This window comes from Aythya ferina, assembly GCF_964211825.1.
Source record: "Aythya ferina genome assembly, chromosome: 8".
Classification (NCBI taxonomy): domain Eukaryota; kingdom Metazoa; phylum Chordata; class Aves; order Anseriformes; family Anatidae; genus Aythya; species Aythya ferina.
Genome location: NC_140304.1, coordinates 17282154 through 17308653, shown reverse-complemented (window position 1 = coordinate 17308653; position 26500 = coordinate 17282154). Strand labels below are relative to the sequence as shown.

The window sequence follows — 26500 nt, the reverse complement described above, 5'->3', positions numbered from 1 at the left end:
CTTTTTATCTTGCTGATTGTAAAAGCAAGAGCAAAGTTTTTCTTGATTTTTTTTTTTTCCCTTGGAACAAAAAAAGATGGACTAGTGCTCTGCAGGCACTGTGGAGATAAGCACATGTCCTTGACCACAAAATGAAATCTTGTGTTTTCTTTCAGGTCCTGTTTCCTGCAGCGCTTGCCTGGCTCAGTCACTGAGTCTGGGTGCTGAGTGCTGGTGCTGCATGCTGAGCTTGCCAGGAGGAGAGGGCTGGGCACAGAGGGATTGCTTTCCTGGTCAGCTCTTCCAGACTGAGGCAGAACCTGAAAATTGCCACAGTGTGAGGACTGCAGCTCCTGGAAGCCAGCTGGCTGCTAGACAGGGTGCAAAGCCACCAGCATTGCCCCAAAAGGCGTAACTGCACTGTGAATGTAGTCCAGGAGATGTTTAGCCCTATACTGCCATGTTGGCCCTAGCCCTCACCCCATGCACTGGATTTGCTGGTGGTGCAGTGCAGGGTGCCCAGGAACCCCTCGGGCAGTCAGCAGGGAAGCAAGGATCATCAGGGCTGACCTGGCTAAGGGACCAGGCTGCTGTGGGAAGGAGTAAAACAGGGTTGGTGACAGGAGCAAGAGCAAGTTTTTGTTATCTCAGTGAGATGGTCCATTTACAAGTGTGGTTTGCTTTATGGATGTCAGTTGTGTTTGTTTGTTTGTTTTACCTTTGCCCTGTTGTTCTTGGACCTTGCCTCTGGGAACTACTTTGTTTGGATCTACTGAGATGTCCAGCTGGAGCAGGCACAGAAGACTCCTGATCTCCCATAATGAAATTTTCCAGTATACTAAAAAATTAATTTACTCCTGCTTGCAGAAAGTGACCAAGCAGAAATGTACTCTTCTGCAAGAGGGAAGGAGAGGCTAATAGGAATCACCTGTAAATCCCAGGGAATCAGGTCTAGTGTGGGGTGGTTATTTTCAGGTTTGCTGCTGCAAATCTTTAGTAGACAAATCCTAGGGAAAAGCCTAGGACAGCTAGCTCTGTGCAGTTATTTACATCTGTAAGAAGGGTCAAATGCCTTTAATGTGATTGAAGAACAGAAGCTAGACCTGTTTTACAGTGATTGGGAGCTATCCAGAGAGAGACTTGGGCTCTAAGCATCACTGAGAGGATTCATATAACACAGCAGGAGCAGGGGAGATATGTACAGGACTCATTAAAGAATAGAAAAAATAAATAAATAATAAAAACAGGCTCCTTGGCATGTCACTTGAAAAACAAGTAAGTAGAATAAAAAAAAATGAAACAGAAATGCAAATATTTCCAGTTTTCCAGTTCTTTAAAAGTGATGATGGTTCAGGTAGGTGATGAGCCACTACTTTCTCTGAGAAGCAGGCAAAATATTAAATCAAAGAAAAAGGAGAACCTATGTACGTATGTATGCACTTTGAAAGCCTCCTGCTGAATTATAGATGCCTTTGATTCATAAAATATAGAGCCTGTCAGTGGTTCCTATCGAAGTTTGAACATGCTATTTCACTTGTTCACAGCACAGACTGTATGTGCTATCACATTAAAACCAGAGAGAAGTAAGAAAGACACCAAAATATCCTGTAGGTTAAAAAAAAAAAAAGCTGACAGACCAAGTAATTATTAATGGGAAGCTCAGCATGCATAGGGGTGTGGAGCAGGCTCCTCTAGAGTCAGCTCTTACCGTGCAGTCATCAAGAGATGAACTGCAAGAAGTAAGGTTCTTTCTTTCTTTATAAATGCAGGGAGATTTAAGAATGTGAAGGCTCATCCATAATACGCAGCAGCTGCCCCGGTGGAGTTTGCGCATGCTGGAGTACAGATGCTGTGGGGGGATGCTGCTCTGCTGTGGAAGAAACGCCTTGCAAGGCTCTCCCATGGTCTATAATGAGAGGACTGGAAATGCTTGAAGGTATCATGGGGTGAGGAGCAGTGACCCCGAGGAAGGTGTGTCAGGACCAACAGAACACCCAGCAGGCATCGCCCAAACTGCAGGAAGGGTGCACCAGGAGGGGCTGTCACAGGCGTGTGAGCACAGCCGTGTGTCCCCCCCTAACCCCACCCCCAAGGCAGCTCCTGGCCCCAGTGAGCTGAGGGGCCAGGGAACTGTGGGCAAGGCTGCCCCACAGACTGCGGGCAGCAAGGAACAACTGCTGACAGGAACTGTGCAGTGAACCTCAGGTCACGATTGTTGTCTGTCATTCAGGGCGCTGGAGACAGGGTGTACGGGACAGGAGGGTGGTACTGCATCTGCTGGCGCAGCCTGAGGAGCACAGAGGTCTGCCCAGGAAGGAAGAGCCATGAGCAGCTCTGGGGAGGTGGAGGAGGAAGCAGCTCTGACGGAAACAGTGACCTGGATTCTCAGATCACTGAATCGCAGGAAGACTTGGAGTCCGAGTGAGCAGACTGCAAATAAAGTGGAAACCCAGATTAGAGCCTGCTGGGAAGCTGGAAGTCCTTCACCCAGCAGCAAAGCCTTCTGCAAAGAGAATAAGGATGGCACTGCCCAAGAAAACAGTTATCTTAGGTCAAGCTGAGGCTTTCCAATGCACTTGGAAAGGAATCTGGTTGAGCCAGCAAAAAGCCTGTCAGCTGGACAGTGCACAGAAACAGATCCAGGAGGCAAACCTCAGCATGTGGGCAGGGCAGGCAGGGACAGCTATACTGCCCTGGAGAGACTGGGGAGATAACAAACGTCCCCTAGCTCTGCAGACACTCCTACGCTACTAGGGCTGTGCAGTACATGCCAACTGTGCTATTCAGTACCTGTATGTCATTATTATATATAATCGTATCCTATGGGCATCTCTTATTGACTTCCATTGACTACTGCTAAAAGAAAGGAGTGTGAGGTGAGGTCATTAATAGAGGGAGATATATGAATATATAGCGGCAACAAGTGGGAAACTGAATGGAGCTCCAACAACACAGAACATAGCTTTAGCAGCACAGAACACTTTCTCCTCTGGCTGCCTCTGTTACCAATAAGGGAAATGGAAAAACATTTTTCCAGAACATGAGCACGAATCCTTGAAGTATCAACGACAAGTGCTGGGATGCAAGGTCATGGTGAAGCCTTGCCTGCTGGCACTGAATGGGGGCTCACTGCTGCGCTGCGGCTGGCCTTGAACAACTGCAGGGGCTCACCCTGCTCTGGGGCTTCCCCTGCGCTGAACCAGAGGCCTCAAATCCAGCCCATGCCCCAGGCCACCACAGGCCACCATCACTGGCCCAGCTGGCTCTGTGCACACCCGCGCTGGGGAAACGTTTTTCTCTTTGTGTGCCAGGGGCGACTCACATCCCTCAACTCAGCAAATGTGTGGTGTTTGGGCTGGGTTGTGAACCTCAGTCCTGAGTTTCGATGGGAGACTGCCTGAGAATTTGACCAAGCTGTTGAAGGCTCAGGTGCCTGCGTAAATACCTTCCCACGCACACCAAGTAGATCGCTGTGCAGCCTCACCAGGATAATTCATGTGGAGCCCTGCCTCAGAGAACTCGGAGAACAGTTGTAGCTTGAGCAGAGTTTACTTTACAAGTCTAATCACCTTTAAAGTATCTTTGCAGTAAGAGACAAAGTAAGTATTTCTCCTCTGCAATTTTTACTTATTGCAGTACAGCAAGGGCCTCATGAAGCAAGGAATGCTTTCCCTGGGCTTGAATAAGGCATTAATTCTAGCATGGTTTGTGGAAGATGCCAGTCTAGAGCTGCAATCATGAGATACATTTCAACAAAAACCACAAAGGCCACTATCTGGGAGAGCAAAGAAGAGAACACCGGTAAGTTATTTCTAACCAGGGCTCCCACCCCGCGTGGCAGGTCCTGAGCCCTCCTGAGCCAGGTTGCTCCCTCTGCCTGTGGCCAGCCCCAGATGCTGAATTACCATGGTGCTGTGGTGGGGTTATTTGAAAACTTGGTTTTCTTCTTCCTTCATGGGACTGTTAAAGCCAGAGGGTGAGCAGAACAAGCCCAAGAATGCTGAACATAGCATGCTCAAAAATAAAGGAGCAAAGCTGTGAGACAGCGGCTTCCTCCTGCAGCCTGGGGACAGCCTGATGGGGAGGTGATGGAAGGAGGGTGGAGAGGTGTGGGGCCAGGGCCCCAGGGAAGGGGGGTGGGCTCGCTGCCCCTTGGGGCTGCAGGGGTGGGCTCGCTCCTTCCCCACTTCCTGCAAGGGAAGGTGGGATCCTGGGCAGGGATGTAAGGGGGCAAAGAGCATGTTAGCAGGCATCTTCCAAAGGCAGACTTCATTTGCTTTGAAGAATTGTTCTCCATTTTCTGTTAAGGCATATGGCTAACAGGGATATTGGCTGCATTGTGTCCAGGATCCATGTGGATGTTATTTTTCCTGATGCCACTAAGCATTCAAAGCAGCGTATAGCTCCCTGTAATGTGGTCTGATAGGGCATCTTCAATTTGCCACTGTAGATGAGTTTCTTTGATTGCTCTGTGACTAGTGCAATTGGAAACATATTCCAAACACAATGATGGGAAGAAAGGGAGGCCTGAATTTCCCTTCAGTGCTCCCCATGTGATTATCTGTACTCATGCAGCTTTCTGTGGTTCTTTTGCATACGGTTACTCAGAGTGAAGTAAGTCTCCCTGCTTTTTTGACATAAGAGTAGCCACTCTTTCAAACCATTTTTTTTTTTTGGTGGATTTTGCTGTACTTTTGGTCTCTTCTAGCTGAGCTGAATGGAAAGACCCTCTGCTCTCACTCCTCCTGTTCTCTCCAAGCCCAAAAGGAGGAGGTGAGGCTCAGGCCACCCCCTGTGTGAAGGCAAATGAAATGGGGGAGGAGAGCACCCTCCCTAACTTGTGTCTCCCACAGCCCTGGCACCAGCACCCTGCCTTGTCCTTCCCCTCCCCAGGCCCAGCAGCCCAGCCCATCAGTCTGAGGCACTGCGCTGCTCAACCAGACCTAGGAACTGCACATGGGAAGAGCAAGTACAAAAAGAATGCAACACGGCTGAGCTGAAGGGATCTTCAGCTTCCCCCACACCAGTTTCTCGAGTTGGGGCTTCATCCCAGACCATTACATGCTTAACCAGGCATAGCGCAGATCGGCTCTTCCTTCCTGTTCATGCAGGCCTGGGCAAAGAGGCTGCACGTTGTTCAGAAGAATAAACAGCAACCAGCATCATGGGCAGCTCATTTCTACCGTCATCACTGATCTCGATCTGTCAACTGCTTTTGCTGCTTCTTATTTCTTGGCAAAGACAGTCAAGCCAAAGGTCCTTTGGGAGATGCAAAGACAATAGAAGGAAGCATTTGCCTGATGTCTGATGTTACCGCAAAGAGCTGGCCAGCGGACATGAAAATATTGAATTTATGATGGAAAAATTCATGGGAAAAATGCAGGGATAAGACCTGCATTTCTAAGGACCTATCTGCTTCCTGATGCATGCTCCAGGTCTGACTGGAATTGGCCTTTATTGGCAAAGCTCCCACCTCTAAAGCTGCATGGCTTTGGGCTCAGGTAGGGCAGGGTATTCATTGCAGCAGCCCCCCAACTCATTCTCTGTTTTGTACTCCAGTGTGTCATTCAGATTTCTGAGAAGTGGACATTCTGAAGTGGAGTGCAATTTAAACCCAAGGCACTGTCTGTCACATCCTTCCTGGGGCTCTTCCTTCAGTGCATTTTGGCTCTTGCTCCAGAAGCACCCTTGTTCAGACACAAGTGGTGACTGCTCCGTGCATCTGCTGCTTGTTAGTGTGTTAGATCCTTTTGTATCAAAAGAGATCCTGTGAAATGAAAGGAAATGAAACCCATTTATAAAAGAACTGGAAAATGTGGATTCTCTGGGGCTAGGAACAAGGTTGTGGGACTGTCTCACATGCTGGGGGATTCATTTCTGTTTCAGTAAACAAGCTCTAAGTGGGAAATGCTGCCTGGAGGAGCCAGCTCCTCCTGCAAGAAGTAATGCCCTGAGACTCAGCATGTGTGAAGGTCACACCTCTGGGAAATACAGTTAGGGAGCACCGTCAGTACAGGAAACCTACCAAATGTTGCATGCCCAGCTGGTGAGAGTTGGAAATCCAAACTTTTTTCAGTGGATTTACTGTAGATTTAGTAAGGTTTTGTTGGTGTTTATATATATTCAGGTTCACTGATTTGAGTTCCAAGCAAAGGAGTTTGCAACGGAAGCAAATGCAGATCAGGACTAGGTATCTGGGTACCAGCAGAGCTCACTTCACACCAACCCTAAGCGTAGGGTTATGACATTTTGAAGTGTGGGTACCTATCTTGCACTTTCTATTGCACTAACTTTATTTTTTATTTTTTATTTATTTATTTATTTATTTTTGTAGATGAGCACATACAGGAAAGGTCTGTGTGGCTGTTTTTGAAGAGGAAGGAAGAAAATCTTGTTGGTAGCACGAGGACAAAGGTGGCAACACACTAGAAAGGGTGTGCAACAAGAATTTAAAAATGGGTTCAACAACAGATATTCAGACGTGAAGAAGAAATTCAGCAGTAAGTGCAGGTAAGACAACCTGTTCTGTATAGGGAAAATCTATGGGAAAATGGGAGTTGAGAGTAACAGCACAGAAATAGACATTTATATATTTCCCAGAGATTTGGAAATAAAAGAAAGACATTTGGTATAGCAAAAAAAAATAGGAATATAGAGTTTTCAGTCCCTTCCAGGCCAGCATCACCACAAAATGTCATTTGGAAACTGGACAGATACCAAAAGTTCTCAAATACTAGGAATTGGGAAAGAGATGGTCATAAAGCTTATTTCAAATGTATTTGGGATACTGTTCAGTGGGCAGTGAGAATAGAGAGCTGGAAACCTGGAGCCCAAATCTATGGGTAACACAGCAGCACAGTGTACAAAAAGCACCTAAAACAACACTGTGAGCAGGCTTAAAAAAGACTTAGTAATTGACCTATCATGGGGTCCCAAAGTGTCGCTACAAAATAATGAAGTGCTATCTCACTTCTGCTGACTTGAGAACACACATGCAAACTTCTCCAGGCTGTGTTAACAAGCACACGTAGACCTGGGACTACAGCAACACATAACGCAGCTAAGCTAGCAGTCAAATGGGGGCTCAAGGAATGGCAGGAAGACTCCTGGGCACAATAGGTTATGAGATTTTCTTATTGTAACAAAATTGGGAAGCACAGGAAAACTGCTAGTGTTTTGCTGAGTTCTCAGATCTAAGCCTGCTAAATTAATGTTTTAAGTAAAATAACAAGATTTTATAATGTTTCTAACTAGTCATTTGACAGCTTTCTGCAGATGGCCTGAAGTATGTATGAAAATATAACACAAATGGAAAATTCCTTGTCTAATTTTACAGCATCCTTAAGTGCTCTCTCTCACGTGCACATGTGCACACATTCTGTCCTGCAGAAACAGTCTAAAAGTAGTGATCCCATGACCACTGGTGGTGTGAGGTGGTGATGTTTCCCAGTAAGGAAACAGAGTGGAAATGCAAGCGATGTACAAGGGGACCAGTGAAGGCTGTGTTAGCAGTACTCAGCTTATCTGGGAGAGGTTAGAGGCTGGCTGAGATGCAAGATGCACAGACACCCATCAGGAGCAGGGGCCAGCAGGGCTGTGGGTGCTAGCTGTAGCCCTTGAGGTGGAGAGGAGTCTCCAGAAAGTGCCCGGGACAATGTCTGGGTCCTTTGCATGGGAGGAAGGAGAGGGCAGAGACTCCCAGGTGGAGAGGGCACAGAGGGAGGGAAGGATGAAGAGTGTGCCTGGGGTGGCAGGGAGGGAACTGGGGGACCTGGTCCGAGGGGCTGTGTGCAGGGGGAGAAGTTGGCAGAGCAGAGAAATCATTCAGAGAGACGTGAGGGAATCGTAACATGCCTTTCTTGGAGAGCTTGGTGAAGGAGCCTGGAGGGAGGTGAGGATTCAGAGGAGAGGATGGAATAAGGCTGGAGGTATGAGCTATTAGGAGGTGAGAAGAGAGGCAGTTTTGGGGGGCAGCTGCATAGACGAGAGCAAGTGAGAGATGCTGCTGACAGCGTGAGGGCGCAGGACAGCCTGGCTCACTGAGGGGGCTGATGGCCGTGCCCCTCACAGGGGTGGCACCGGGGCACAGATGTGTGAACAGCGGAGGGGTGAAGGGGCAGCAAAGGGCACCGCGGTGCAAGTAGGATTTGTGCGGCTGAGGGCTGCAGCACAGAGGGGGCTGGCACTCAGAAGGGGCCACGGGCTTTGGGCAGAAGCGGCCTTCTGGCGGCGCTTTCCCCCCGCCTCGGTTCCCGTCTCCCGTTGCCGCCCTGCAGCGCTGCTGGCAGCCGGCCGGCAGCAGGGGGAGCTCGGCGAGAGCCGCTGCAGGCCGCGGCGCTCCTCCGGGCCGCGCTGCTACGCCGGGCCGCGGCGGGGCAGCAGCCGGGCAGCCCTGAGGCGGCAGAAATGGAGGGGTATTGAAATAATCGACGGGAAAAGCCCCGGCAGTCCGTCTCCCGAGGGTTAAGACCGTCAGGGTGCAAGCGTCACACAGGCCAGGCTGCGCTGCCTTCCCCCCTTCTTCTTTTTTCTTCCTCAAGGAGAATGCTGCGTGCTGAGTGAGCGCTGTTCTCCAGTCAGATTAATCTCAGAAAGTTCCGGTGACATTTTGGGAAACTAGGGTCGTGAATTCACACCAAAATCAAAGCCATGCAGTGCCTGTGCCCTGTGGCTGTGTAAATGCACCCACGCTGGAAGACAATGAGTCCTGCCACATGCGGAACGGCAGCAACACCAGTCAGCCCGTCACAGCTCCTGCATGGCCAGCGCGTGGCGATGACTCCCTAGCCACAGAGAGCCGAGCAGGAAAATAAATACTTTGGTCTTTACATCGCCTGTTTCCCGTGGTCCTGGGCACAGCACACGAGCCCTCATGATTCATCCCACAGTCTCTGGGCGACCCAAGGGAAAACCGCCTGCTAATTTCAGTTCCTGCTGTCGGAAAGCATAATTGCTATGACAAAGCAAAATGTTGTTTTGCATTAAGGCACAATCAGACCTACCTGCTCCCGCTACCTTTTTATGTTTGGCGATAAAATAAACTGGAGGTGTTTGCAGGTATATGTGTAGTTGTTTTCTGGTGGCTACACCGTTTAGGCAGTGAATCTAGTGCCATGCAGTACATAACAACACGGTCAGTGCTTTCTCCAATTAACTTATGTTCTGAAGGCAAACGCAGAGAAGATTTGGTGAGGCAGTAACCCGCTTGCCTGTCACAGCACATACGTGCAGTACTCCTCTCTCAGATGTATGTTTTTGAATGAGGAGATGAAGCAGGTTGTAAATGAGTGTGCTAGCTGGCATGGAGGCTGTGGATGGAAATCACAGGAGTACCTGGGATGTGTAAGGTGCATCGTGTTGGAGAAGAGTGAATAGTGTGATGCTGAATTGACAGTGGGTATCTACCTGGAGAAGCTTTAGGGACTTCAAGTACTTTGGTTTCATTGTATTTGAAAAAGTATTGTGAAGAAGATTTCAGAGCTGTAATTATATCTGTTGTTGCTATGTTTTCCCTTGGGTAGAGTCTCTAGAATGGAGCAATTGATTTTGTTTGATCTATAATATGTACAAGTAGCTAGCAGGAGGTGCTGCAGTGAAAGCAAAAAGATTAATCTAGCCATTTCAGGCAAAATCAACTCCTCTTAGTGTTGTGCTGGCAAGCCTGCCTTTTGCAGGCTCCTGAGCACACACAAAGCAGCCTTGTTTCAATTGTTGAGGTGGGAAAAGAGCCCCAAGACCCTCTAGGTCCCTGCTGAAGGACCCCTGCTTTTAAATATGCTTTCTCTCCTCTCCTTCTACAGAATGACTGAAGGTTTCTTTGCCCCATGGAAACATAGAAAGACAGAGAGAAAGAAGATGCAGCATGTAAGAAATAATATACTATTCCCGTCCCCCTTTTTTCTGCTGTTTTTGCCTGGTCTTTCTCAGCTCTTTTTCTTTTCTTTTTTTTTTTTTTTTAAATGGTCCAGCTAGGTGAATCCTTAACCTCCAGCCATTTGAATGACTGAAGTCAGTCATTTGCAGACTCTGAGCACTTTGGCCCCACATATGTTCTTTCTTTTTCTTCATGCTGTTCAGAAAGCTCTTCCCAGCTGCGCACCTCATTATGCCCCTTTGGCTAGGCTATTTTAGGAAAAGTTCTTGTAAAGAAATAACAAAACCAACATGCTCTAACTATTGTAACTCTGGAGCTGGGGAAGTAAAGGCTAAGTGCTAGCACAGGTATAGCTAAGCACTCTGAAGACAACTGGCTTGCTGTTTCTTTAAAGACCGCTGTTTTCCTACATCCAGGTAGGGCACTTAGGCTTTGTGTTGTGTCATTTGTACGCAGTGCCACAGCCATTTTACAGAGAAAGCCAATTGCAATCTGAAGAGGGAAGAAAGGTTTTCAGGCATGATTTGAAGAAAGAAATAAAAGGCTGAAATATCTGGGGGGAAGCAGGGGAATAGCTCTAGCAAGGAGGGCTATGCCAGCTGAAAGCTTTCTTTGGTCTTACCCTGCCAACTCTGCCTATCCTGGGTTTTTAATTTTTATTTCCTATTCAGTCTCCATGGTCAGTGTCTAGTATTTGTGGAAACAAGGGTGAGCATGAGCAGCAGAGGTCATAGAAAGGGTTAAGTGCAAACTTAAGAAAATAGGAAGAGCTAAGTAGATTCAGCCTAATCCAGCCTGTTGGTCACAGGCTAACCCCCTCCAGTCCTCTGGTGCCCAAGAACTCTGAAAAGTTCTTGTCACCTTAGTGGAGGTACCTGGTGGCTGCTGACTCGGGAAGTGAGAGGAGCATGAAGATGCCACAATAACATGCTTATGGTTGACTCTGACACGGACTCTGTCATGGGTTGACCAAGCAATGTGCAACATTATTATTTTTTCTGCCAAGTCAAAGCCCTGCTCACGCAAGCAACAGGGCTGAAGGGCAGGTGATGGTGTTTACCTGCGGCAGAGCTTCCTGCTTTTCTGCCATGCCTCCTTTCAACTGAGATGACTGTGTGCTTTGTGGATTTATAGTCCTTTATTGATAAGCACCAGAATGAGGGAAACGGGCCATCTGGTGGTGTGTCCACTGGATGAAAAGTGAAAACACACACAGATTTTCTGCACAATCCAGAGAAGCAAGTGTAAATTGTTCCATTTTTCCTGCCTTCACTTGAAAAACTTTTCTGGACTGCAGTATGACAACACATGCTGCTTATCATGCATGCATTCACAGTTGCTCCTCTTTTTTCAAAATATGAAGGCTGTGGTAGCTGTTAAGAATGAGGCCTCATACCCCAGATCTTCATTCCATTTCAGGTAGCTGTATTGCACACTGAGTGAATGACTTTTTACTATCTCAAATGAAACAGAAGAATCGGTGAGCACATTGTGGCATTCTGGAAGTATTTAGAAGGGGAAGAAAATGCTTTTTATCTACAACAGTCATTCTCACGTTGCAGAACAGAGACTCCTCCTCTTTTCAGCACAAACTGCAGGTAAGGAGAGTGTCTTTTTCCAACCAGGAAGTTCTGAAGCAAGGAACAAGTCACACGCCGGGCACAACACACGCCTTGCAAGGCCTTTAAAGGTGGCTGGGCTTTTAACAGAGCTGTATCCTCACTTGCTGACTGTGTGCTGGGTGTTTGAAGACAAGCACAGCAGTGAAGTGTCTTCAGAAAGAGTGGTAACGTGGGTCTGGACAATTATATACAATGGGGTTATAAAGTAGAAAAAAGAAAAAAAAAAGAGAACCTGCCTACTATGATAGGAACAAAGTTTTGCAGCACTTTTTACAGTGGAAAAATATGTTTCTCTGGTTTGCTTGGATATCCTTGGGACTGCCAGTAAAGCTGTAGTTGAAGAGGTGACTAACTTATGCCAGCCTTTCGGAAGCTCTGATGCTGCCCAGGTGGCAGGGCACACTGTGCTGCAGAGGCCTGATGCTCCTGGGCTGGCTCTCCACACAGCAGCCTCTCCGCAGCCAGCTGCAGGCACAGGCAAAGCGAGCCCTTGCCAACGTTGTTGGACTGCAGGGTAATAAAACAGCTGCCAGTGCATTGCCTAATTTTGCCTGGAAAGTCAGACTCACCGCAGCCACTGCGGGAGGGCCCGGGGCACGGCAGTGGCAGGATCGGCTGGGCGGGTGGCAGGTGGCACAGCAGGGCTGGTGAGCGTGATGGCACTGGCTATCTGCAGCCCCACTGGCTTCCTGCCCACCTGGCCTGGATCACACACTGAACCGTTTAGGACCTACAAACCCCTTTTTCCTGGGAAATGGTGGCCTGCATCCAATTCAAGTGACTCATATGCCTCCTCTGCCTTGTTTAAGCAGGAGTCTTCCCCTTTGAGCTTTGTATGTTCCATGAGGGCAAATTACTGTACTTCTGGAGAGGGGAAATCCAGTTCCCTGCCCTCTCTTCTATGCTACCGTCTGTATCTCTTCACAAATAACTACCTCATCCACTACTTTAAAGTCGTAATATTCCCCTTCCTCTTAAATCTGTCTTGGGAGAAAAATCGGCCAGCCTGCGCAAAGCCAGGACTGAAATATTGCCCAGTGTGGAGTTTCCTCATTGCTTTCCGAGGAGCCGCTGGCACTCCCCACTTTTGGCACCTTCTCTTCCTTATGCTCGCCTTCTGCTGGTGCCTCCCCAGCATGTGCCCACCTCGGACTGAGTGAGGACAGCTGTGGGGGCATAGCAGAGTTGTGTTGCATGGCTGTTCTGAAAGCAGCTCCCGCATCTGAATTCAGAGCTCTGAGCCACGGATCAGAACAGCAATAGGAATGTTTTTCAGATGTGAAGGGCCAACACCAGGCCTGTGCAAGTGGAAAGATGCCATTTTCTCTCCACTGTCTGTGTCTTTCTGGCCTCTGTTGTGATATGGAGCAACTTGCAGCTGGCTAACTTGTTCTTCTGCTGAAACAACCCTATAGACTGCAGTAGGAACACAGACCAGCTATGGCATCGATTCCCCCAACCAGGTTGTTATCCCCTCCTCTTTCCTGGACCACACATAAGCAGGTTCCTGAAGGGCAGGGCCACAACCAGCGATGCAGAGAGATGCCCAGAAGCACCCTGACCTGGTCCCAGAGGAGACCAAGCCTGAGACAGGGGGAGAAGACTCTCCACTTGAAAAGGAGGGAAAGAGAGAGTTTTAAATTATCAAAAAATTGAGTTACCTTTACGTATGTATCACAACAAGGGGAAAAAAATAATCCACCCAACCCAGCAGATGTTCTGTAGGAGGTAAGACTTTCACACTTGTGCTTGCCCGTCAGAAATGGCCTCTAATTGGATCTAGATCTGCCCAGCCTCCGGGTGTCTTCTGCCTCCTGTCCCAGGAGTTATGCGTTTGTTTTGCTGCTGCGTGTCCGCTCGGCGAGGTGTCTGTGATTGCCAAGTGAATGTGGATTCAGCTGGCTCTGACCAACTCTGGCATTTGAAAAAATCCTTTTTCTTCTGCTTGAATTTCCCTGCCAGCTGCCTGCGAGTCAGGACTTCCCAGCCAGCAGCTCTTGCTATTATCTGTTTTCACTTGCCTTGATATTTACCAGATTGTAGTGCTTTTATCTCTATTAATCCTACCTCAGCGTGGAGCCCTGCTACTGCAGACCCTATGTGGCCTGGGCACTGGGTCAGAGCAAAAATAAATAGATGGATAGATAGATAACAAGTTCGCCCTACTGAGGAAACAGCAAGGTCTAAAACGCTGGCCAAAAATAATGCAAGTGTTGATGATCTCAGAGAAGAAAATAACTAAAAGCCCAGATGAAGGTATTGAAAATCAAAGCTTAAAATAAATGACAACTCATTAGACTAAATCTGAACTCTGCTGAAATTCTCTGCCAGATGAAAATGTTGGTATGAAAATAGTGCTGAGCAGCTGGGAGCAGGACAAGCTGCCCTGATTTTCTGGTCTGGGAAACTAAGTGCTGCTAAGAAGTGCTTTCATTTGTGATCTTCAATACATCTTGCCGTCAGTTAGAGGAGAAGGTCTGATTAAAAACGCAGCTAAAAACGTGGAGATTCTCAGTCTTTGAAGGGACAGAAAGCTATTCCAAACAAGCATCTAGTGATTGTTTCTCTTCCCCTCCAGTACCTACAAGTCATGGAGGAAGAAGGAAAATTTGGCATAAGCTTTTTTTTTTTTTTTTTTTTTCTGCTTTTAAATTCTACTTTTGATCAAGTGCAACAATTTCAAAAGGAAGAAGTCACATCCAGTTCTAGTTGAAGTATTTATCTACAGGCAGTTCTGGTCAGTTGTCAGCACCCAGCGAAGAGTTCGGAAGAGGGGTGCCCCTGCAGTGCAAGGAGGGTAGGAAGGAGGGTAAGGAGGTTTTGGGGCGAGCCTGGTTTGGTGCCAGCTCCCCCTCAGGCGCTGGTTTCCGTGTGTGGCGGCGCCGTGCGTGGCGCACCCCCGCCACCCGGCCGGTCGGATCCCAGAGAAGCACCCGTTTAATTTTATTTAATTTTACTTTCACAGAGCGCCTCAGCAATGAAAGCGCGGGCTTGCGGCCGCCACGGGGGGACAGGGAACACCTCAGCGCCCGCTCGGCCGGGCCCGGCTCCCCGCCGGCACCTGAGGGCAGGGGCCGGGCGGCGCGGGCGGGGCCGGCCCTCACATGCGCGGCGCCGCGGGGGCCATTGGCCGCTGCCGGGCGGCGGGCGGTGCTCCGGGATGCGGGACCGGCCCCCGCCGGCTGCCGGTGCCGTCCGTGCCGCCGAGCCATGCGGGTGCGCGCCGCATGCGGAGAGCGCGCTGCAGGGCGCCGCTAGGAGCCGAGCTCCGCCCGGCCCGGCCCGGCCCGGCTCGGCCCGGCCGCCCCCCTCGCCGCATGGCAGCGCCGCGGGAGTGAGCGACCGCGGAGAAGGAAGGTGCGTGTGGCCCCTCGGCGCGCCCCTGCCCCGGGGGGGGGGAGCCGGCACGGGCAGCCCCTCGCCGCCCCTGTCGCTGCGCTGCCCGGCTCCCCTCCTTCCCTCGGTCCTGCGGGCAGCCCACCCCAGGCGCTGCCGAGTCCCGGGGGCGCAGCCGCCCCCCGGCGCTCGCCCCCCGTCTCCCGGTTTCGCCTGGCGGGGGCCGGCCCCCGGCGCGCAGGGGCCGCGCGGCAGGTTGCTGGGGCTGGAAAATGGAGGGCGGCGGCGGTGAGCAGCCCGGCGTGCGGGGCGGCGGGGCTCGGCGGGACTTCCTGTAATGGTGGTGCTGAACGCCGGGCGCTGCCGGGCCCGAGCCGCCGCGGGGAGCCCCCCCCCAGCCCCGTCGTGCCGGCTGCTCGGCGGCGGTGTCGGCTTAAAAAAAAAAAAAAAAAAAAAAAAGCAGTGTTTATTTATTTATTTTCTTCAACGTGTCTGCCCGCGGTGGTGGGGAAGGACCGGCTTCCCTGCCTCGCAGACCGAAGGTGGGGGATGGCTGTGCCCCCCGCATGGGGAGGGGGCGTTAGGATGCGGGCGGTGGGCAGGAGCGGCGATGGCATTTCGGTCCCGCAGAGCGGGGCTGCCGCAAAGCACCCTCATCCCAGGCGGGTAGGTAAGTCCCTTTCTGCCTCCCTCCTCCTCTTCCCCCGGAGAAAGCAAGGAAAAACACCTCTCTTCACGTCTCCTCGGCTTTGGAGCAAGGACTGGTGGTGTAGATGGTTGGTGTTATGTTATTTGCCCTTGATTGCCATCTTAAATTAATTCAGCCAGCCTTGCTCCGAGGCCAGGATCGTGTTCGGTTTTTGTGATTTATAAATCCCCTGTAAACCTCGTGTTGTTAGTTGAAACTGATTTATGAGGTCTTGACCCAGGAATATGCTCCTCTGGTTATATTTTCTGTGCCGTACACCATTTTCTCCCATGCTTCTGAGGAAGCGCTGCCTTTCTAGTAAACTCAGTTGGTGCCTTGCCTGTATCTTGCTTAGTGTGAAAACCACTTGTCTGTCATGTCTGCTGCCGCCGGGTTCTCGCACACAATAGCGGTATCAATTTAAACATTCCTCGTTTATTTGCAAGTGAGGTTACTGTGGTAAAGATCCAAAGTTTACAAAGTCTGGATGAGGTAAGGCGGAGAAGGGAGCTGCAGCAAGCAGCAATTAGCGCTGTGAGATGCAGATGTGCTCAGTAGATACCCGCACCGGTCCTGGCACCTCCGGGGGGATGGCAGGCAACCCGTGCGGCGTGTTCAGACCTGGGGAAGGCATTCTGGAGCAGCAGCACCAGCAGCTGAGGAAGTCTGTGAGCTGCTGTCACGGGAGGTAATTAGTAATGGGAGCAAACCGGTGCGATAGCCCTGCAAGGAGGGTGACAGCACTTAAGTGCTTGCTGTGAAGATTAACAAGCGTGCGTTGCACTAATGCACCTGAATGTGTGAAAGGCAGTTCCCGACTTCCAGCTCTTTCTCAGCCCTGCCTTCTGTCACCTCAGAAAAGCCTCCCTCTCTCCTGTACCAGCAGGCAGGGAGTGCCGTGGAGATACCACGGCTGTACGTCCTGTGCGTGGGCATCTTTTCTGACAGCACGCCCAGAGGGTGAGGAAAAAGCAAATGCTGTTGGAGATACGTTGCAATAGGTCCTGCTAGTGACAGGATGGGTGGAAAATAAATGCCACAGGAGAAAATGGTACACGCGTTCCTGTGGTCAGAAGCACTTGTGACCACGTGTGCTGTGGCTTGCTGCAGCTCTATGAGAAGTGACTGCGCTGAGCCTTCCTGCCTCAAAGCCAGTTCTTGCTTCCCCAGCTCTTCTCGTTCCTTCGTGCAGTGTGTCGAGGTCCTGTTCGAAGCCAGTGGCTGTCAATGGATTTTGAATTGGGTCCTGTGTTGCTGGCTGAGGCTTTTTGCCCTGCATGCTGCCAGTTCCTCCTGTCACTCGCTGACGGCTTCTCTGGGACCTCCGGAGGCAGAGTGCTGAGTCGGTGCCTCGGCTTCCTCCTGCACCTCTGATAGCAGAGGGCTTGGTGGGGAAACTGACTAATGTGTGGAAACTGGCTGATCACGAAGGGTTAATTAGTGTCCTGAGGCTTAAACCTTTTTATCAGTGGGGCTGGTGATGGCTGTTTTGCTGAAAAGTAGCTTGAGTCACAAATGGTGTCACGGGGGAAGCCAGTAAGCTATTTTCTCAACTAGAGGCAGACAGAAAGGAGTTCCACATAGTTAGCGCTGCTTTTGCCAAGCAGTGAACTTGAAAGGTTTTTCTCTTCTGTTCAAAAGAACAATCTGTATCTTCCAGTGAATTCATAAAAATACTGTGGATTCCTAAATATTCATAAAACATAACTAGCGGTATTTACCTGATGTTCAAATGTTACTATATAATGTAAAAAGAATAAAGCATGTTAAGCTCCTGCTGTTTAAATTTCTCCTTTTTTTTTGTCAGCATCAGAACTAGACTGCACTAGTTCTCCTTTTTTTTTTTTTTTTTGTCTCTTGGCTGTGGAGAGATTATAACCTAGCAAAAAAATAATAATAATGCTATTGATATATTAAGAAAAATGGAAATAGTTTTCCCCAGAAGCTTTGCATTTAGATAAAGAGTTGTCTGTGCTTTTGCATAACTGACATCTTAAACGTTTTTTTTCTAACAAGCAGTGAAAAGTCTGTGGACTTCACCATGCAAAGACTTGTGCATATGACTAATTATCTGCACGTGTATGGTCTCATGAGCATGCATGCATGCAAAAGGCTCTCTGGGGCCACAGCAGTGGTGCTTGATTTTGCAAGTATTTATTCTTGGCTGTGATGTTGAGCTGCTGTGGGCCTGTACCTGTAAGTATTTGCCAGAAAAGGGCTGAAATACAGAGGAGGATGTTTGTGAAATACAGTTTTCTAGCAGCTTCCAAAAAAAGCCAACGGTAGGTATTGTTTTAAAGCAGTTCCACACCTCATACCTCGAGAACACTTTGAGCCAAGTTTTTTCCAAGTTTGACTTGCCTGCATTAGGGACGGGTTTGGCTCACAATCTTTTGGTCTAAGCAAATTGAGTGCAATTTTCTTTTAACCATATAACAAAGAATAGGTACTGATTGCTTGCCAAATAATTTTTCCCCTCAGATATTCCAAACAAATTTAGGAAAGAACAAAGCCAGCATTTCTAGTGTTTGACTTGTTGAGAATCATCTTGGGGTTTGGCATGTTAAAAAGCAAAGTGCGTCACGAGTCAAGTTGGCGCTTTCTAATACCATCAGTAATACTAATTTCCACATCATTAATTTTAACTGACACTGCTTCTATCTTTCTGTCGACACAACTTTCTTTAATTAAAAGAATCAAGGTTCTTTTCAGTTATTTTTGTATTCTTTTCAACTGTGCTCTTCCAGTCTTGGAACAGTGGGTTGCTGGCCCCCTCCAGGAAGCAGATAAGGAAGACAACTCAAATGCCCTCGTGTAGCAGCTCCCCAAGTGGTGAGGGAAACATCCTTTCAAGAAGGAAGCTTGTTTGCTTGGACTCAGCCAGCAGAACGCTTCTTTTGCTCACACTTGGAGGAAAGCAGTGGTATGGGAAGAGGGCACGGCTGCACCAAGGACCTGTTTTTTGGCACTTCTCTAAAAGAAGTACCTCCCCTTTTCTTCCTCCTTTTCGTGTACAATCTAGGCTGTGAAAACCTGTTGTTCATGTAGTCTCAGAACTGTTGCTACCTACAGTTTTCCTTCTTTCTACTCGAGCCACTTTCCTCAGAAGTGGTTTGCTCTAAGGCTGGAATAGTCATGATGCTCAGGATTTCAGAAACAATCACGTTACAGTGACCTTAGGGAAGGAGAAAAGTTATCTGTTGCTCAGATGTTTTTCTCTTTTGAGACCTCTTTTTTTGGTGAATGTAGCTCTGATGAAGAAGCAGAAAAAATAACCAGGCTGAGAGCGTATGGCATCTAGCAGTGAGTGAGGATAGCAGTCACCTTTATTCCCCATGGTCTTGCATTTTGTGTTGTGTGATCAGCAGAGGAAATGGTCCAGTTCTTGTGACCTATCTTGCTCCTTCATAGTGTTAAGAACGAACACTTTCCCTATGTGGTCTCTCTGTTAAAAGTTGTGCATCTTGGCTGTTCTGCCTTACAGAGGTCTTGCTTGAAGGCCAGGAAGCTGCAGTGGAAGATTTCCCAGATGCAGGGGGTAGGTATAACAGCTAATGAAGTGTTACTTCTTTCTGTTATTGTCATATCTCTTCAAACTGATTGCCTAGTATTTAAATTTGAAAAAGCTGCACACTTCCCAGACCAGGGTTCTAAACAGTCTTAATATAAATCCCTCTCTCCTCACTTGCTCAGGATTTTTCTGCCTGGGTTGTGTCTCCTGATTTTCCCGTGTTGAGGTTAAGGTTGGGGGCTGCCTGAATGCTGTGTTACGTGTCTTACCTACAACTCCCATTGAGCTGGCAAGTATGAGGAGACCTGCAGCAGACTGTGTCCCTGAGCATCTGCTGGACCCCTCCCCTATTCTATTCAGTGGAGATAGACACAGAAAGGAAAAAGCACAGATGTGGAAGCTCTTCATAGCCTTTCCAACGAAGCAGCAGGGCAGGCTCCTACCCACCCCCATGCAACCAAATGGCTGCAAAGCCCCAGCCAAGATGCTTTTTTTTTTTTTTTTCCCTTGGACTTCATTCTTAACAAGTTAGCACTGAGATAAGTTTCTCTATAAAAGATGTTCTTGATTGCCCTTGGGTTCTGCAGAAGACAGGACTGCCACACCTTTGGTGTTTTTCAAGCCTGGCTGATGCCACAGATACCAACATGCCTGCTAAAAGCAGTGTGTTTTTTTTTTTCTGGGTGGGCTTCATTTGACAAACTTCATTCTTGCTGCAGTGATTTTTCCCATCTTCCGATTATAGCTGTAAGGAGAAAACAAATGCATGTGGTATGTATATAAATATGGTGACTGAATAATCTGTCTGTTCCTCAGCCATCACAGGATAGGAAAGAAAGGGAACTTTTACTCTTCTAGTTGGTGTGAGATCTCGTATGAAGAAAACCAGAATAACCGTGGTGCGGGCTGCGGGAGCTGTGTGCTAGGGACAGAGGTGGTTCTGTAACCTTGCAGTACTTAAGGTTAAGACAGGCTGGTAACACCAAGGAGATCTTTTGTGTACCTTGATATGTGTACCTACAAAGTTGATTTTGTCTTTTGTTAACAGAAAGTATGGGTTGTCTGTCTCGAATACAGTGATTTTTTTTTAAAAAAAAAAACAGGCTTATACAACAGTGACTTGCTAATCATAGAAAATAACCTTTCAGTTCAAAAGCTCCCTCTGTGAATATTAATATTTTATACAGAAGTATTATGTAATAGACATTTTGTCGCCTTTGCAGTCTTCACAGAGGAACACGTTCTCAGGATTGTGTCGTTCTGATTGTTCAGTAGAAATTCGTGCACTAAACCAATGCAAATGTCAGTGAACAATTTCAAAAAGTCCATCCTGCATATCTGTACATGGTGCTTTGTGTACAGATCATGGAAAGGGAGGATGGGAACGAGAATCTGGCGGTCATTGCATGAAAACTTGAATAAGAAGTGTGAAAGGTAGCGTGTTGTCCTGCTCTGTTCCCCAGCTCCGATACGGTTACCGACCCTTTCCACATGTATTAGCAATTGCCCTCATCAAAGGTGCACAGAGGAACCAGACTTCACACTTAATCTGACTGGCGTTTAAAAATACAGACTCACAAATCTACATACAGAGTTTCTCTCAGTGGCTGTCATCCAAAAACTTTCATGTGCTTGCTTTCTGTCTAATTAAATTAAGAAATAAAGCCTAAACTGCCTCAGCCGAGAAGAACTGACAAAAGGGACATGAAGTTTTTTTATGCATATGACTCTTTTTTTTAAGTAATGTTTGCTGTTTTATAATCCGTACTAAATTTCTTCACTGTTTTACCTCATTGGCATTGTTAGTAGAGGGAAAGGGAAGGCAGTTGATAGTTTTGCTTCCCACCTTTCCTATCCCTCTGACAACAAACCATTGGCCCTTGGAACAAGGAAGCAGAGGAATGTGGAGACACAGGGCTCCTTGTGCTGCAGAGCCAAGCGTGCTCAGGGCGAGTGCCCCAGTGGGGAAGCAGGCAGGAGGGTGTCTAATACGAATAATGGAAGAAGAGCAGCTCTTGGAAACGAGAGTAAACTGAGAATGAGGAAGAAATGTACTGATGAAAAAAAAACACACGAGAAATGAAGCGATTTGGACAAGACTCTATTTCCAGCGGTTAAAATTCATTGTTAGAATTGATATTTGTTTGTTTTTAGTGTAATTTGATTTAAGATGTACCTAGATTGAAAGGTAAAGTTATGAGGGTCCTTATTAGCATCAGTCAGTTTAAAGAAATTGCTGAGCAAATCTTGCAGAAGAACAAAAATGGTAATGCATACAGTGAAGCCATGAAATAGAACCGCTAAAGAGGCATGCAAAAATACAAAAAAAAAAAAAATAGTAACAGCATGGCAAAGGCAAGGAGGTAACAGGGTTGTTGAGAAAAGTATGAGTAAATATAAAATAAGATCTGAATGTACTAGATGACATGTGCTGTTCTGTGCCCAGGAAGTGTGTGCATCGGCTGGCGTGATGAGGGTGGTCTCTCTCCAGATGCAGGGCATGCACAATCCTTGTCCCCATGGCCAGCTTCTCCTGGGTGAAAACCAGTTTAGAAGCACCTTCTGAAGTGATACAGACCAATGTGTAGTTCTAGACATCTGTTACAGCAAATTTAACTGGCTCCTCAAGGCTTCCAGGCTGGACTGGGAAGAGCCTGGCCTTGCACCTGCAGAGCTGTCCACGTGGGCGAGGCCGTAGTGCTGCTTCTCCGCTCCCTCCTCTGCGGGTAGTAGCTGCCACTGTCACCCCTCCATCGGGGGCTTCTTCAGCCTCTGATGGTTTACCTGCTCACTGCCTGAGCTCGTGAGATCCTGAATTTGGCTTGCTGTCTGGTAAAGAATATAATAGCAGCTTCTGCTCTTGCTGCCTGTGGGTCAAAGAGCGGGTTGCCGGCAGCACCAGGACGCCCTGCCTGTAGGGAGCCCTGTCGGGACCCCGGGGCTCCGTGAAGCGGGAGCAGTGCCTAAGGCGTTTTCCAGAGGCAAGGCGGTTCCAGGCCTGGCTGGAGCAGACCCACTCTGCCCTCCTGCCCACTTCTCCCATGCAGCTGGGGACAGGGCTGGGGCCTTTGAAGCTCCCGGGTGGCCTCCAGTCAGCTGGAGCCGATTGTGAAACCTTGCTCGGAGATAGCAGCAAAATCTGGTATTTATCTGGTTAGGTCGCATGCTGCTTTTGACAATACTTCTGTAGTAGGTTTCCGTGCTGGCTTGGGGGTTTTCTTCTCTCTTGGTAGCATGACATTTTTCTTCTGTGGTGGGTTGTTGTTTGTCTTTCTCATGCAGCAGCAAGGGAGGAAGATGGCATTTTAACCAAAGCGATTGTCAAATGTCGGCGGCTGGTTGCGCTCTTGGAAATGTATGTGTGTGGAACTGAGAATTACTTGGTTGTGCTGAAACTAAGCCTCTTTATGAGTGAAACTGCTTCATTTATAGTTAATTTATTAACTGAGTTCTCCCCCCTCCCCCGAAGATCTCTGCTTCTTCTGCAAAATACTGGGATTTCTCTGCATTCTCCTCTTTTTACAGAACTCACAATAATTTGCTTTGCAAATGTCATCTGATTTCTTTATTTCATTCTGTTAGCAATGATTGTTTCCATGCTAATTGCAGCAGAAATAGTATTTTTAGTAGTGGAAAAAATGTTTGATTGAGTGACTGCACCGACGAAGGCAGCCACACGTAGGCTACGGCATACAGGATGTGGCGTTTGGAGGTTGCATGTGTTTTGCCAGATGTGCCAAGTGCCTGGCCTGATGCCATCACCCCAGTGTATGTAGGGTGTAAGGCTTTCCCTGTGCTGAGCAGCCTGAAAGCACAGCAAAAGACTAGGGGGAACAAGAGCTGGAGGAGAGACGAGGTTATAGAAATGGTACGAGTGCTCCCTGTTTAACCTCCTTCACACCAGCTATCCCACGTGCTCGTGCTGTAGAAGAGTGGGTGTATAATCTTGTATTGGAGCAGATGTTCCTGTAAATAGGACGTTGCTTTGTTTTGGTAAATTGAAGCTGTCACCTCAAAAATGAGAGGGGGAAGCCACTTGGAAGAATTCTTCAAACGGGGCTTGGAACAGAATCCAGAGGAATTTCTGTGCAAGGACTGCAGGGAAAATTCCTTTGCTGGCGTTGTCTCAGCACAGACATTTCCTTACACACTGATATGGTTTATACAAGAATCTCTACTTTAATATTATTATTTTTTAACCAAAATTGGATTCTTGAGTGCTTTATTTGTCATTTGTTTCCCTCAGCCTCTCCTCCAGGTATGTTCTAGTTCCTGTGCTTGGTCTGCCCTGGCAAGGGGAGAGTGGTGGTGGACCTCAGCAGGCTTTCAGACTGAGATAGTGCCTTTGAAGACAATATGTCCTTTCCTTCCACGCCTCACCAGTGTGGTGGTGGTGTTTGGCCTCTCTGGACACCTCTCCTTAAAGGCTGATGCATTTTCAAAAAAAAAAAAAAAAAAAATCATTCCTCTTGCTTTGGCAGCGTTAGCTGCCTTTGCCTTCTGTTCTCAAATGCTGGCTGTTGACTTTGGGATGGCTGCAAGGGAGGGGCTGAGGCACGGCAAACCCTGCCCCAGCCCTTGTGTGGTTCTCTGACCTCGCAAGGGGAGGTTATGGAAACAGCCAAGGTGAATGGCCCTGCGGCTATCGGAGCATTTTCTGTCAGGGATCAAGTACGCTCCAAAGGTCTCTCCTGAAACCTGCTCACAGCAGACCTTTGTAAAGTACCCAGTCAGGGCTTTTTTTCCTCCCCATGCATTTAAAGACTGCAAGCAGGCTCTGAAGCCTCAGATTTCAGTGCTGCGGCCTGTGAAGTGATTGAGCGCTCCTAAGAGACCTCTTGACCACTGCTTTGCAATCCCCTGACCCTTCTTAAGGAGGAAAAAGGAAAACCCCTTTACTTTAAGATGCACTTCTTGTTTGCGTGTTCAGCAGCGCCTTCCCCATCTGCTGGCCCCGGTCTCCCCGCTGTGGAGGTGGCAGGCGCGTGGTGGCAGGTCCCGCTGGGGGCAGCGGGAGAGCCGCGGCCATGACAGGGTTTGGGCTCTGCAGTGGCATCGGTGCGCCCAGTGGCTCGCCCTGTTTGTTGATTGGAGGCAATTACTGTGAAATACTTGATTTGTAACGAGGCATACTTCACAAGCAGCAAACTAAAATAAATACTCATGAGCAACCTGTCGGCACGTGGCTCTTGGCTTTGCTGAGCCGCTGCTTTCCGTCTGCAGGCTGAGCACTGCCTGGGTGGCTGGAGGCGAGGGGAGGCGTGCAGGACTGCAGCTGGGGGAGAGCCCCGTTTCTTCTCCATGTTATTGTCCCAGGGATACGGGCGTGAGGTTTCCAGGCAGCCTGCGGGTTGCTTGTCCAGCACGCGGCTGTAAGGCAGCAGTCTGGGTGGGATCAGCGTGTAGCTGGTCTGGACTGGCTCCTACAGCATTGGGGGGGTGGCAGTGTGGAAATAGCGGTGCGCTCGGTTGAGTGTGGTGGGGGAGCTCGTGTTTAATAAAATATGGGGGAAATGGCAAGTTGCTAGTTCGAGGGATCTTGGCTCTTTAAGACAACTCGTTTAGAGTGTTTCTGAAATTATTAAAATAAGGGTGTGCTCAGCCTTCCCCCAGAGACCAGGCGCTGGTGGTAAGAGGATGACTAACTCTGCTTCCGTGTCGCAGAGCGGCGCTTCTCTGACACCCCCACAAGTACCAATACTTCACTTGGCTGGTTTGATTCACAGCAGTTTGTTTTTACACAGGAAGCGTCCGAGGCACTTACCAAAATGAGACAGTGACCACCAGCACCTGGCTTGGTGTTCTCATCACCGGAGCCTCCTGGAGCCAGAGCTCAGCTCAGCTGCAGCCAGAGGAGGAAGGAGGAGAAGCACAGCCTGATCAGGTACTGAGCCAGGAGCAGGACAAGTCCTCTGGTGCTGAGTAACGTGGAATTGTGAATGACTGTTGATTTAGAAAAATAAAAATAGAACTGTTTCTTAAGAAGCGTTGTGTGCATGCATGATGCGCCTGTGGTCTGGGAATGATATCTCCATCCCTTGTGTGCCCAGCGTGGGTACGTGGTGTAAGCTACTGTTCTGTACTAGACATGAGGTGAACGTAAATGCATGCAGCTCTTGTGTTTTTGGGGGTATTTGATTTAGACATTGAGTTCTGATACAGCTCAGTGCTTGCAAGTACCTAGGCTCCACGTGGATTGGAAAAAATTGGCTAAGAATACTCTTAATTAGTGTTTGAGTGTTGAATAGCAATTTGATGTCTTAAAGGACAGATATTTTTCTTTGTTCTTATTTGGAGTCTTAAATGCCAGCTTTTCAAGAAGCATGTTATATAGTACAGAAAGGTAGCAGACTGGTGAATTGTAGGACAAAACCAACCGTCAGCTTGCTAACCGTGTTATTTGCTGAGATTCCTGTAACTGTTCCTGGAAACTGATATTTATTCTTGTATGCACATCTTTGGTTGTTAGGCTCATTTTAGATGAAGACAGCCAGAGAAGTTCAAGGTTTTGCTTTATTGTATTAGGTTTGTTTTTTTTTCCTTACATAACTGTACTTTTCAGTTGATGTGGAACTCCTGCTCTGAGGACCATGTTCTGAAAAGACTTGTGCATATTTTCTGTGCATCTTAAAAAATCCTTAAGAATTTACCACTATGTTTGTTCATACAGTGCTTGGGATGACAGCAGCCCACAATTTACTTCTGGAGGGAAGTCTCTTTGGAGACATATTTTTCACCTGGAATGATGCTTTGTCTTCAGAAATATCAGCATCTGTCCCTTAGGTTGTCTGAATTTATTCCAGTCACATTTTGATGCTTTTATTTATTGACCCAGGTGGAAAAAAGTGGGTTTTTGTTTAGATGATCTATTATGAAAAATATTAATGATTTGGGGGTAATTTCCAGCTCAATCTGATTTTATCTTTCCTTTTGTAGTTAGGAAAAGGGATGTCTTTTTCTAGCATGCATTTCTAGTATAGCCTTTACTATTTTGCCCTGGGGAAAAAAAAATCAGCATTTATTTGATTCAACAACTGGCTTCCTGCTTCACAGGAAGAAGAGGTAGTGGCTCATTTGCCTGCAAACATCCCTCCTGCAGAGAGTCCTTAGTCAGGGAGTTAGAGGAAAGCTAGTAGTGACTGTTGAAATAGCCACATAGCAGGATGAAGAGGGATTACTGAAGCATTACTAGAAAATGTATGGCTATGTGCAAGACCTCATGTACTCCACAGACAGGCTGACCTGAATTTTGCAGCCAGGCCGTACTGGCTTCTGCATTGATGTGATGTGGCAGGCTGCATAACCTGCAGCAGATCGTGGTTTTTTAAAAAAAAAAAAAAGGAGGGAGGGGAACACAGATTTATATTTGAATAGAAACACATACAGGGCTGTCTTTATGACTCTGCTTAACCCATCTAAAGCTTTTTTGTTGTTTCTTAACCAGTAGCTGTCTACTCAATTTTGTGTACTTTTCATGTAGTCAGAATAAG

At 48.0% G+C, this 26500-nt stretch overlaps 2 protein-coding genes across 5 annotated transcripts in view; one reads left to right on the top strand and one right to left on the bottom strand.

Annotated features, from left to right (window-relative positions):
* Nucleotides 1–26500, bottom strand: part of LOC311440447 (uncharacterized protein) — a 378092-nt gene that overhangs the window by 80314 nt on the left and 271278 nt on the right. The gene's annotated exons all lie outside the window — the stretch shown is intronic.
* The window catches only part of LRRC8D (leucine rich repeat containing 8 VRAC subunit D), a 48631-nt gene continuing 36805 nt past the window's right edge, over nucleotides 14675–26500 (top strand). For 2 of the 4 annotated variants that reach the window (XM_084527007.1, XM_084527005.1), the window contains exons 1-2: nucleotides 14675–14832; nucleotides 24755–24894. The gene's annotated coding sequence lies outside the window, so the exon portion shown is untranslated. Of the gene's footprint in view, nucleotides 14833–18983; nucleotides 19038–24754; nucleotides 24895–26500 lie in introns of all 4 variants that reach the window. The other 2 variants (XM_084527006.1, XM_084527008.1) reach the window with 2 other exon arrangements.